We start from the raw sequence: 11926 nt of genomic DNA, 5'->3' as shown, positions 1-11926 counted from the left end.
ACCTTTAGCCCCGTTGTCAAACCAGCAACAATTCAAATCATTTTCACATTGGCTGTCACTTATGGTTGGGATATACAACAAGTGGATGTGAACAATGCCTTCCTTAATGGTCATTTGAATGAAACAGTCTATATGAGACAACCAGAAGGTTTGAAGTCTCTCACTTGTCTTCCCATGTTGTAAACTTAACAAGGCTCTCTAGGTCTTAAACAAGCCCCACAAGCCTGGTTTGACAAACTAAAACAAGCATTGGTCCACAAGGGATTTCAGAATTCAATATCTGATTCAACTTGTTCGTTCTCAAGGACAACTTGAAATTTTATATGTTCCATATATGTGGATGACATATAATAACTGGTTTCAGTTCATCTAAAATTCAGCAGCTTGTTCATGATTTAAACAGCCAATTTGCCTCAAAAACTCTTGGGGCGTCACATTTTTTTTGGGCTTAGAAGCAACCAGGTCAGCTGTAGGTCTACACTAAAACAAACTAATATGTCCATGATTTACTTGTCAAAACCAGATGCAAGAGGCACATGACTGTCCTACTCCCATGGCAGCAGGCACCAAACTATTTGCAGCTGATAGTGAGTGTTTAAAGACCCCAGTCTTTATAGAAGTACTATTGGAGCTCTACAATATGTTACTTTAACCAGGCCTGATATTAGCTTTACAGTGAATAAACTTAGTCGTATCTTCAGGCTCCTACTGAACTACAATGGAGGCGTGTAAAGAGTTCTAAGGTATCTTAAAGGTACTCAATTCCATGGTTTGCTGTTTAGACAATGCCTTCTAAGGTTGAATGTTATACCGATGCAGATGGGGAGGTAATTTAGATGATCGACGGTCTACGTGGATATTTGTTGTACCTAGGTCCAATCTGGTTCAATGGAGTTCTCGTAAGCAAAAAGTAGTGGCATTATCATCTACAGAGGCGAATACAGAGCACTAGCCCAAACAGCAACTGAATTGGCCTGGTTGGACAGTTATTTACTGAAATAGGGGTGTCTTTAAACACTTGTCCTGTCATTTGGTGTGACAATGTGAGTGCTGGAGCTTTGGCATCAAATCTAGTTTTTCACGCAAGAACAAAACATATTGACATTGATACTACACATACGTAATCAAGTTCTTCCAAAAAAGGTTATTGTGCAATATGTTCCCACCAAACTTCAAATTGTGAATTCTGACAAAAGCACTTTCTATTAGTCATCAGGTTTTGAAACACAAACTGTGTTGTTGAGATCCCAAATTCAGAGATTAAAGTTGACAATAGTCCAGGATCATCTTAAATTCTCCAAAAGCAGTGTAAAATTTGCCAACACTGAAAACAGAAGAATCAGAGAATCTGTGTATGTTGAATTCCATGTGCTGTTGTTTTGTGATGTGTTGTGGTGTGATGAAATGAATGCTAGTAGTAAGAATTGATATGCAGTATATGCAGAAGCATCGAACATATTGAAATGTTGCTGTGTTACTGTTTTTTAGCTGGTGTTTGTGGCATGTTGAGATTTAAGTGTTGAATCGAAGTGTTGAATTGAAGTAATGGTTGCATTATAGTAGTATATATGTTGATGCACTGGATGAGTTCAGAGTGTATGAAGAGGTGAAGTATTGAATGAGAAAGAGGTGAAATGTTGAATGATAATGCTTAGTAAATGCTGGATGTTTTGCAGAAGCAGATGCAATCTAGTAATGTGATGATGAAAATTCAGTAGTAATGTTGGTAAAGTTGAATTCTGGATGTGATGTTTTTTTTTTGCAAAAGCAGAAGCAATGTTGAATTCTGCTTTTGTGTTGATGAATTTTATTTGAAGTGTTGAATATGAAGGAGGTGAAGTGTTGAATTCTGGATGTGATGTTTTTTGCAAAAGCAGATGCAAGTTGAATTCTGCTTCCGGTATGCAGAAGCAAATGAGTGTTATTAAAAGTACAGGAAATGCAGAAAAGTTTTTGAAGCAACAAACTGAAGCCTAGAAGAAAATTCAGTAAAAAATGGTGAAGAATTCAGTAACCATAGTGCAGTCTGAGGGGGAATGTTAGCCAGACTGAAAAGAGGGCAGTTTCGTAAAACTGCAAATCTACAAAAGAGAGAACGGCGTCGTTTTGAGAAGAGAAGAAAACTTTACTCTTTGGCTTATCGTCTAGCTGAGTTTTTTCTTAACATCAGTTTCTTCTCTCTTCCTCTGATTAAAACAAATGTATTTCTCTGAGAATAATAAGAAAGATTCAACATTTTTCAATTTCTCTCTTTTAGTTTTTCAGTTTCACAATATAACAATATGATTAATAACTTTTTTTAATTAAGAAAAAATTGGTAAGGGGGCATAATCAAGCAATGAAAATCATTAATATGATTAGAGTACATCAACAATTCAACATTATGATTCATACATCAAGACTTTGTAATTTGTAAACCATTAATAAAAATAAATAATGTTATTTTCAAATGAATATGATTCTAAATTCAAAAATCTTAGTTGTATTTTAATGTTTAATATATTGCATTTTTAATTAAATATTATAGAGAATTAAGAAAAATATTTAACATTTTTATAAAATTAATAAAACTATATTCAATCTTAACATAATTTACTTGGTCAATTAACATTTTCATAGATTGATTTTATTATTTGACTCCCAAATCTTAACATTTTCACTTATTCAATCTTAAATTTATTCAATTCAAACTTCATCTCCATCATGGAATAATTAATTTACCGCTTTTGTGAAATTGGACTCCATGCCTTTAAGTTACTTTTATTCGATAATTAAAATATATATTAATATATTTAAGATAACAATCACAATTTTTGATAATTTGATGCATGACTTAAAATCTTAAATCATGAGATTCTAATTTTATATAAAATCTATTAAAGATTAAAAAAAGATTTTAGTAAATTTGTTGTAGATGGGCTGGGTGCATGGGGTTGGGCTGCATGGGACTGGGCTTTTTGAGTCGGGACGGGTCCCGTAGGGGCGAACTACATTCCCATTCCGACCCCGCCTCTCCCTAAATAGGGTTCTTTTCACCTTTCCTCCCATTCTTGCCCCATCCCTAGGGGTGGGGATTTTTTCCCTGGCTATCTCCACCTCTATTACCTGAAAAACTTCAAGGAATCCCTACACCGATCTGGGTGGGTCCCCATCGGGACAGGTCAAAAACCCATCCCTACTTGAGGTATACTTGAGCAAGCCTGAGTATATTATTCAAGTAACGTAAAATTACAAATAGATCTCATGCAAAATTTTAGAAAACCCCCTATAAAATCACGATAACACCTAAATAGTAAATAGTTTTAGAAATCCCCTAAAACTGCATCCAACACCTTTTCAATTTTCATGATGTCGAATTAACAGTAACCCCCTACAAAATTACCCAATCCCACTTGTTATGTAAAATTTTAAAAAGACCCTAATCATATCAACCAAACACTGGCCTAGAGTACATTTCAAAAAACAAATGTCTCATAAATTAACTTTCTAACAAACTTCTTGAACCATTTTCTATATTTTTGAGTTCTTCAAAACTTCGATCTATGAAGTTCTTGAATAACATCTTAGAAATGATGTGTTATTTTATTTGTATCAACACTTCAAATTAAAATTGATTGAGGAAAAGTGTTTAAAATGAAGAGTAATATAGCGCATCCTAAATTATATTCCAAATTTACATTCGAAGTGATGTGTCATATTATTGCATACAATAATACTACACTTCCAAAAACTTATCCTAAGTGATGTGTAACTATATCTAACATGTGAATAAATTGATGGTACATTGATGATGTGGTAGTATCCATATAATATCACATCATTTGGGATATGATGTAACACCCACATCAAGGTATATAATTTTATTTGTGCCCTAATACCCTTAGTTGGATTTCTTTGAAGTTACCTTAGGCAAATGTGAAGAAAATTTCTTAAAACTTCATTAGGGATAAAATGGTCTTTTTAGTCATAATTAAATGAAAAAGTGGGAAGTGAAAGGAAGCAAAATAATGTGAAGAAGATAATAAAAATGAGGCTACTTTGGTAATTGATTAAAGGATATAGATGGAATTTCATAGAAAGTGCAAGGGCAAAATGGGAATATATGCATATAATATTAGATATAAGGTTTCATTGAAGAAACCCTAGCCATACATGCAGCCCTTGTTCACGCCACCTTCACCCCATTTTCTCTCAATTTTCTTCACTAAATTTCAATGGGAAATCATAGGATTTGGCTTGGATTTTTGGAGATTTTCAATCTTAAAGCATCCAAAGGTAAGATTCTAGCAAAAGGAGTGTGATTAAACTTTAAAGTTTTAAATTCTTATGGTCTTTTTTATGATTTAGATCCAAGAGGAAGAGACTTTAAGCAAAAGGAGGTGGTATCACACATTCAAGGTAAGTACACCTAATTTTAGCTTTGATTTGAGCAAGACTTGTGTAGTATGATTCTTGCATGTTTTTATGTGATTGTATGTGAGAATTGTTGGTTGTTTTTTATGTTGAATGATGTGTAATTTCCAACCATGAGAAGTAGTGTATGGTTATGTGATGATTTGGTGAAGTTATGGAAGAATTAGTGTTGAAATTTTTGAAGTGTTGAAAATTGCTGAAAATGGACAGGTTTGATGCTATAATTAGTGAGTCTTTGGCTCACATTTTGGTGGAATTAGAGAGATGTGGAAGTGTAGCCAACTTAGTAGTTGTATGTGCATATGAAGTGTTTGATGAAAATCCAAAGAGAAAATGCATGCATGAGTTGGCTAAACTCTAATGAAGAAAGAGCTAAAGAAAGGCAAGAATTGAAGTAGGAAGATTATGTTTGGGCTTAACCAAGTGCAAATGTTAGTATTCAAGAGTGCATATTGATATGCCAAATTTTAATATATCACTTGGTCATGTTAGTTCCATGAGGGAAATGGTCGTTAGTGCTTGGTTCTAGTTACTTGAACCTTTACTACTTCTTAAATAGCACATGAAAATGTTAAAGAAGAATTGCATGTTAAAATGTTACTTTGATATGGTAATTGTGATAGTAGAGAATGGTAGAATATGTCATGACATATCATTATGCCATAATGAATTTTCAAGTGTATAAAGTGAACTTGGAAGGCATATTAAAGAATGGGCTTGACATGCATATATTGTGCACATGATTTAATAGCCTTGATTTAGTAAATGAGAATATAAAAGTATGTAGCAAAGAATGAAAGAAAGTAAAGAAAATGGCTAGTAATTTTCTTTTAAGCTAACATGCAAGTATGTATATTTTCCATTTACTAAAGAATGCAAGTGTAGAATTTCCATAGCTTGGAAATTCATGTTGAAATGTGTATAGTATCTCTTTCTATCTCTTTCTACAGCATGCTATGTTATAAGGTTTTGCATGGGGAACCGTGAGGGACAGAGATGCCACATGCACGCCGCCAGAGTGAGCGACACAGCAGAGAGATACAACATTTGTACAGTCCGTCAGCAGTGCATATAGATGAGGACTGTACCCACTCACATGGCAGGGTTCCAAATCCATGCATCAACCTAGTCCAATTAGCAAACAGAATGAAGAAAGAAAAGAGAAGAGAAACAGAGAAGAAAAAGAAAGAGATACAAAGAAGAGACAGAAACAAAAAGAAAAGAAAGTTTTTCTGAGGAAAGTTTATTATTCTGTGTATATGCTACTTACATGATTCAGTATTTCTTATGTGCTCAACGATGTATTTATTCATTGTCTTGCACATTGATAAGTAGCAAATCAAGTATCAAAATGAATATAGAATATTATAAAGGAGTGAAGAATATTAGCAAAGATTAAAGTGAGAAAGGAAAATCAAAACATGAGTAATGGAGGAATTAAGAACAGTCGTGTTGTAGGTTACTTATGAGCAATTAGTGCCACCCGTTAATTACTGTTTTGCAGGTACTAGATGATTTACGATTGGGTGGGACGTCAAGAAGTGGGGGAGTTTGGCGGCTCTATCCAAGACTATCTTGTACTATCAGTTATTTTGTATATATGAATTAAAATTAGAATTTTCAGATTTTACATTAATACCTCTATGTGTATTATATTGTTTACAAAGTTATTTAAGGGGTGTTTGTCTAAGCTTATAAGCTGGTCAACATTACTTATAAGCTCTAAAATTAAGCTGACCTGTTTGTTTATAATTTTTTTGAGCTTATAAGTTGAGCTTATACGCAAAAAAAAATAAGTTGGGGGGGAGGTACTTTTTTTTTTTGGCTTATAAGCACTTTGCTTATAAGCGTTTGACCAAGTATATTACCACAACCTTGTTTAATTTTAAAATTCCATAGTATGCCTTGTTTAATGTAGTACCTTTTTTAGGAATTTTACAAAAAATATACTTATAAGCCACATTTACCAAACACGTCAATTACTTATCAGTCACTTATAAGTACTTTAACCAAAACGTAATTGCTTAAAATTTCAAATGCTTATAAGTTAATTTTTGCTTATAAGTAATTGTTGCTTATAAGTAATTGTTGTTATAAGCTAATTTTCAAAGCTCAGACAAACACCTCCTTAGTGGATTTTGTCATATATTTCTTAAAGAATATTAGCTAGACAATATATTGAAAGAATCAGCTGCATGAAGAGTGGTGGAGATGGAGAATGAAAGCATGAAAGCATGGATTCTAAAACGGTTTTCAAACAAAGCTTGGAAAAGAGATTATACCTATCCTTTGCTTTGGATTGATGAAGATTAGCTTCAAAATGATGAAACCTCCACACTTTAACAACACTTGAGAGATTGAGAGTGGCCGGGTTTGAGAGAGAGTTTTGGTTTGTGTTTTTGTGAACTAGTCAAGAATGAACAAAAATGCAACCTTTGCACTTATATATATTTGGGCAATATTGCAATTATATTTTTCACTTCGAAGCCAATAAAATCTTATTTTATAAAGGGACCCCACGAATTTAAATGCTAACCTTTGAATAATCAATATTTTTCAAGGGCCTATGTAACTAAACTAGGTACATTAACAATCCAAAAATTTACCCCTTTTACCCTTTAACTATTAAAAGGTTATTTTTGTTCATCTCATTAATCTTAACACTAAGATATAATAATTAAATATAATAATTATTGCTTGACCATTTTAACCCTTAAAATGTCACAAATGATTTCTATGTAACTATTACTATAGAAATCCGTTATACCCTGGAAGGTGCTACGCCTCTTCGGATAATCATTTCTCTCTTATCCTCTCTAACTTCCCAAGGCTATGGTGGTGACCATGTAGGTCCACCGTGGATTAGCGTGAGCCGGTTCTGGATGAATCCAGAAACCTGTCCGGAGGCCCAACGACATGGTAAACATCTAGTAAGTGTCATAGTCCCTAAACCACGATGAAGAAATACTTCATCAAACCCATTTCAGATCATACGTACCATGCAGGTAAAGTCCCTCCATTGAGATATCCTAATCGAGTATGGATTCATGGAACGTCAAACTCTTAAACTCGATCTTCTACCGAATTGTCGATCAATATGTCCGGAACTTGTCATCACAAACTTACTTTTGTATGACTAATAATAGACTCTGGCAGAGATTAGTTTTCCGACATTTATCGAGTTCGTCTAGGAACTCGAATCCGGATGGAGGTCAGCGGTACTCCCGATCCTAATTTCCGAGTCAATGGATCCCCTCTTGACCATCGTTCGTTTCCGCATATGAACAACGCATGACCAAATAGGCTTTATTGTACGAAACATGATTAGTCTCGTACTTATACACCGTATGAACCATACGCATCCATATCGGATGCTACTACAATGTCCCAGGTAAAGGACTACATCGTGCATGATATAACCAAACGATAAATCATTGACTACAGCTTTTCCAAGTGATTTGTCGTTATTTGGTCACATTCGAAAAACAGTTCACCAACCGTTAATCCATACCAATGCCCTAGTGACATGACTATCATCGTCATCCGTACTTATATCAACTCATGATATCTTTCGGAAGCATCCGGTATGCCTACTGTACAATATAGTTGCCCAAATTTATATTGCTTCCGTAGGGAACCCTTTTCGATAATTCATTTACCTATTAAATGAATCATCTGGACAATTCATATACATACTTTATTTTAAATGCATGACTGAATAAATGAAGCAATTTACATATATAAATTGAAGAACTCTTTCTTCTATTATTTATGATATATATAGATACAAGACAAAATGCTCTGAAACCGACAACACGAATGGTTTCTAGGGCATACACTAATATACACTAACATATATTACATATGAAATTTGGGATAAATATTTGGAATGAGTAATTTACTCTATTGCATATTATTTGGCATTGTCATATCATTCAAGAAATCACAACTTCATTTACATATCAACACCATATAGGATTATATATAACTTGGGATGTATAATGGAAGTGTATTGTGTTATCAGATTAAATTTGGTTGAATATGGAGATAGCTTAGGGTCCGTTTGGTTTGTTATTTTGGATAGGATTTTGGAAATAATATTGGGTAGTTGAGTAAGGTTATTATTACGAGAATAGGATTTGAATAAAATGTGTTTGGTAGAGTATTTTGACCTTGTTATTTGTATTGAATATTTGATCGATATATTTTTTTATAAATGATTTATTAATATAATATTTTGGTGCATTTTGTTAAAATAATGTATTATTATAACCTTAAAACTTATTTAAGGACAGTACGGTGAGAACGACAACCAAGATTGGGACAACATACCAATCACCAAACACATTACAACCAGACGTACGCACATTTAAACGTAATAAAGTAAACACGGATAAACCGTTACTTCGTTCGATCCGACACTGCTTGAAGACGTCAATGCAGGAAAAGATACAGGCAGTGTTGACCAACAGGGTGTATGACAAACTCCAAGTCTGAAAAACGTTAAAACTTTCGCCTTTGCTACAAGTAGTAATCAATCTTGTGACGTCAGAACAAATTATATTGACATCTGTGCATATGATCGTAATTTGTTCTTACGATCAAATAATGATGTCGAATCTACAAAACAAATATATCAGTTAGTGAAATCCCAAAAAAATATTTCCAATAATCCAACAATTTTTTACTCCCAAAATTCATCCATTACATACAGCATATTACATACAGAACATATGAAGCTGCACAATATTTTGACGCAAGTGCTAATCACTCTAAGCAACATACAAATGTTGTAACCGTTAAACCCCACAAACTAATCCACCAGATCCAAGTATATCATGTGCAGAAATCATTTTAGACTCAACCAATTATAAAACGCCACTTTAAAGTCCAAATAAAAGGAAGAATTAAAGGAAAATAGACTAGTAACACAAAGCAAAAAATAATATAAAATGAAACATTGAATTGCGTCTCTGGGTGTCTTGAAACCCAACCCAATGTACTTCCAAAATCGATTTCCTCCCTCTCCGGGTCTCTTTCCCTTCCCTGATTTCTTCGAGCTGCAAAATATCAACACAAGTTAACAAAAGAAAAATACTTTTCTACAATCCATTTTTCGACATTAATAAAACAATTAATCCACTATTCTACACTAGATTGACAAACAAGCAAAAGAAATTACCTCAAAAACACCTTGGGCTACTTCAAAAAGGCTTTTTCAGTCTTCATGGTTCTCTCGGCGACGACGGTATGCACTAAAGTTAGATCGACAACGATGGGGCTTCGTCGTGGCAGATCAGCAACGACGGAGGGTCTTCGTGGATGGTTTGTGACAATGGGCTTCGGACCGTGGCAGATCAGCGATGACGGTATTCACTAAAGTCAGATCAGTGACGATGGTATTCACTAAAGTCATATCAGCGACGATGGGGCTTCTTCGTGGCAGATCAGCGGCGACGGTGGATCTTTGTGGCAGATCAGCGGCGATGGTGGGTCTTTGTGGATGGTTTGTGACGATGGGCTTTGGATCGTGGCAGATCGACGATGGTGGGTCTTTGTGGATGGTTTGTGACGATGGTGTTGTTTTGTGATGATGGTGGCAGTGGATGATGGTTTGTGACGGTGGGTTTGTGTTGTGATGATGGCGGTAGATGTTGATGGGTGGTGGTGGTGCATTTCTATTGTGATGATGATGGAAGATCAATTGGGTGGTGCTGTGGGGTTGTTTTCTAATTCAGGTGGAAGGTCGTTTGGACAATATGTGGTGGGTTTGTTTTGTATTTGCAGGTGGAAGATCGTTTGGAGAACAATTTGTTGGAAGGGTAGGAGGATGGTTTGGGACGGTGGTGAAGCAGTGATCCATTGAAAATAGAAAGTGAAATAAAAGCAGACAGCACTGTAAAATCTATCTTCAACGGTCAAAAAATTGTCAGAATCCAATTTTCAGGATTCTATTATGTGAATAACAAGCCAAACATTACTTTGAAAATTAGGTTTAGGATAGGGTAGGAATAACAAACCAAATGACCCTTAATATTTTGTGATGCCTTCGCCTAGTTGGAGGCTTTAACTATCAAGGCATGGACATGGACGAGTCGGACCAAAATAGTGATAAATGAGACTCCATTCAAAAAAAAAAAAAAAAATTCCATTAATTTTTTTATTCATTATTTTATTTATAAATTGGCCCCACCCATCTAACAAACAAACCAAAGTTTTTTTTTTTTTTGTGTTTATTAACAAATAAGGTTTTGTTTGTTTAAGAAAAATAAGTATTATATTATCAAATTTGTAATACAATGAAAACTAATAAAAAAGGTAAATAAAATATTTTTGCCCCCTCTAACATTATTTTTATCATAGCTTTTGTATTATTTTTTGAATTTGCTCCTTTTGATATCAAATCATGGCACCATGTCTAGGTAGGACCAGTAATTTATTTTTAAGTCATATGCTTTTAAAAATGTTTAATTGTATGAAGAGATTATATTTCTTGATAAACTCAATTTCTAACAACACTATACACTCTGGGTATATCCCTTAATATTTTATCAAAATGTTCAAAAATAATAATAAAAGTTGTAAACTGAAAGTTCTGATCTCGTTTAATGTATATGATTACAAATTGTAGATGGTAAAATCTACGGTTACGGAAGAAGGTCTAATCCTATGAGGTTGAGGCCACTGACAATTTGTTGAACCTGCACACAATGAGAACAAGCGCGAGCTTACATAAAACATCAGTGTGGTGTCTGTCGTAGGTACTCCAACGCTCAGGTTAGCGAGGCTGAGAGAGGCTATTTAGTGAGGGCTAAGGGAAGAAAGGGTTATCGAAGTCTTATCGGAGACTAGAGCTTACGGCGAAGGTGTACAATTCTTAAGAACAAGAACTTTAAGGAGCTAATAGGTGGTATTGAATAATAGATCCTTTATGAGAGGCAAGACCTCTCTTTATATAGTGGTCATAGTATCTTCGAATCCTAGTAAGATTTTGAGTCCATAATGGTAGAATTCTAGTAAGAAGGAAAGTTTTGATTTACTTGCCTTTGTAGAAGTGGGAGTCCTAGTTCATGCAAGATTCATGATTTTAGATTAATCAGGATGTAGATGAAAATAGAAAGTGGATGAAATAGGTTTTAAGTAGAACTTTGGGTTCTTGGGATGATGTTGGATTGATGGGCCTGGGTCCAAGCGAGCTGGCGATGAGGCCCAATTGATGGAAAGGCCTTAATATTTTGAGAATCCCACTAGTTGGTGAAATAGGCTGGCCCATAATATGTACCTTGATGTAGGTCGATTCGGAATTACACCATGGCCTTGGGCCACATAGTAGACGTTTTTTGCTTGGGTCTGATAAGGCCCATGTAGATTTTTGGCTCATATATACATTAAAGTTATAAAACATTTATTAATAAAAAATATTTTAGAACCCGAAGTTCTGATCTTATGTAAACCGAAAGTTTACAATATGATGGGAATAATATACCTCAAAACATAGAAATTAGAACCTGGA

This window comes from Pistacia vera, unplaced genomic scaffold (assembly GCF_008641045.1).
Source record: "Pistacia vera cultivar Batoury unplaced genomic scaffold, PisVer_v2 Contig117, whole genome shotgun sequence".
Lineage (NCBI taxonomy): Eukaryota > Viridiplantae > Streptophyta > Magnoliopsida > Sapindales > Anacardiaceae > Pistacia > Pistacia vera.
Note: the sequence above shows the minus strand (reverse complement) of the source record.